At 57.9% G+C, this 1,824-nt stretch overlaps 1 protein-coding gene across 1 annotated transcript in view; it reads right to left on the reverse strand.

The window, feature by feature from the left end:
• The window catches only part of NSMCE4A (NSE4 homolog A, SMC5-SMC6 complex component), a 42,921-nt gene that overhangs the window by 10,265 nt on the left and 30,832 nt on the right, over positions 1–1,824 (reverse strand). The window lies entirely within an intron of this gene.

The raw sequence follows: 1,824 nt of genomic DNA on the forward strand, positions 1-1,824 counted from the left end.
TGCACCATGTGGTTGACTCTCAAAAACACATTAAAAAACACGCGGCACAGGTGGGATTATATTCAGTGTCGTTTCAAGGACAAATGTATAAATTCCATCCCATGCATTTCGGCTTTGACTGCAAATGCTGTTTTCCCAAAGTTCTCTCTGGTGCCGAGAACACATTTTCTCACAGGAACATGAGCACACAGGCCTGCAAAGAGCTCACTTTCCGCCCCATGGCTGCCTTTCATTGCGGCCTGGTGCCGACACCCACTCTACCTGCTCACTGGGCCTCAGGAGGGTCTCCTCCGCCCGCTGCTCCGCTGGGCGGACGGATGGTGGGACGTGATTCCCACCAACCCCTGCGCTTGCACTGCGGGCCTCTGGGCTTTCCTAGCTTCCCCTGTTCCACCTGTATAGCTCCCTCCTCAACAGTGAGAAGCCCGTCACTGATTGTGAAGGTACCTACCCACTTGCCCATCCCTTTTTAAAAATATATTTTTTTATTGATTTCAGAGAGCGAGAGGGAGAGGGAGAGGGAGATGGAAACATCAATAATGACAGGATCATCGATTGGTGATTGGTTGCCTCCTGCACCCCCCACATTGGGGATGAGCTGCGGGGCGTCCCTGAGCCACGTGGCCAGCGCTTCCCACCGAGCAGCCTGCCTGGTGCGCCCCCTGCAGTCGCTGCCTAGGAACCCCCAGGGGAGCGGGAGCCAGAGCCAGGCACAGACACAGGATGAACCCCCTGTGAGCCCTGCAGTGAGAGGTCTCAGGGTCCCCCTGCCGGGGCACAGGGCTCGGCTGCTCCCAGAACCCAGTCCAAGCCCCAAAAGGAGGGCAAGGAGGGTCTGTTTCCTGGGGCTGCTGCTCCCATGACTGCAGACCCGCCTCAACCCACAGGGACACGTGCTCCGCCTTCTGGGGCCAGAACCTGAAATCAGGGTGTCGGGGTCTGTGCTCCCCCGGGGGCTCCAGGGAGGGCCCTTCCTTCCCCTTCAGCTTCAGGGGGCTCCTGGCCTCACCCCATCAAATTTCACGTGATCTGTCCTCCATCTCCACGTGACTTCCCAGGTGTGTTCACACAGCCCTGCCCCTGTTCACGTGACATTTTTAAATATATATATATTCTTTTTTATTAATCTCAGAGAGGAATGGAGAGGGAGAGAGAGAAGCATCACTGATGAGAGAGAGTCACAGATCGGCTGCCTCCTGCACACCCCCCACGGGGGATGGAGCCCGCAACCCGGGCCTGTGCCCTGACCGGGAACCGAACCCTGACCTCCTGGCTCATGGGTCAGCGCTCAACCCCTGAGCCACCCGGCCGGGCCCTCCTCTTTCTCTTTTTTGCACAAAGGTAGCACATGACACACCATCTGAACCTTCTGTGTTTTGTCCCATTTACTGACGCATCTTGGGGAGTTTTCAGTGTTGATGCATAAAGAGACCACATCCTTCAGGACAGTTACCACTTTCCTGCCGCCTGGCTGCCCTTCCTCCCCCGAGCCCCGAGCCCGGAGGGCCAAGGGCCAGCGCCGGCCTCCGTCCTGCGCCTTCTCCCTCCTCGGGGCTCACCCACATTTCGGAAAGGACAGCTTGGCTTTCTGAGGTCAGTAGAAGCTGACGAGGATCGGTCTCTGTTTCCTCGAAGCTCTTCTGAGTTTATAGCCCTTCATCTCCTCCTCCTCCTCCTCCTCCTCCTCCCCCCGAGCCCAGGGCCAAGGGCCAGCGCCGGCCTCCGTCCTGCGCCTTCTCCCTCCTCGGGGCTCACCCACATTTCGGAAAGGACAGCTTGGCTTTCTGAGGTCAGTAGAAGCTGACGAGGATCGGTCTCTCTTTT

This window comes from Myotis davidii, unplaced genomic scaffold, assembly GCF_000327345.1.
Source record: "Myotis davidii unplaced genomic scaffold, ASM32734v1 scaffold1055, whole genome shotgun sequence".
In the NCBI taxonomy this organism is placed as follows: domain Eukaryota; kingdom Metazoa; phylum Chordata; class Mammalia; order Chiroptera; family Vespertilionidae; genus Myotis; species Myotis davidii.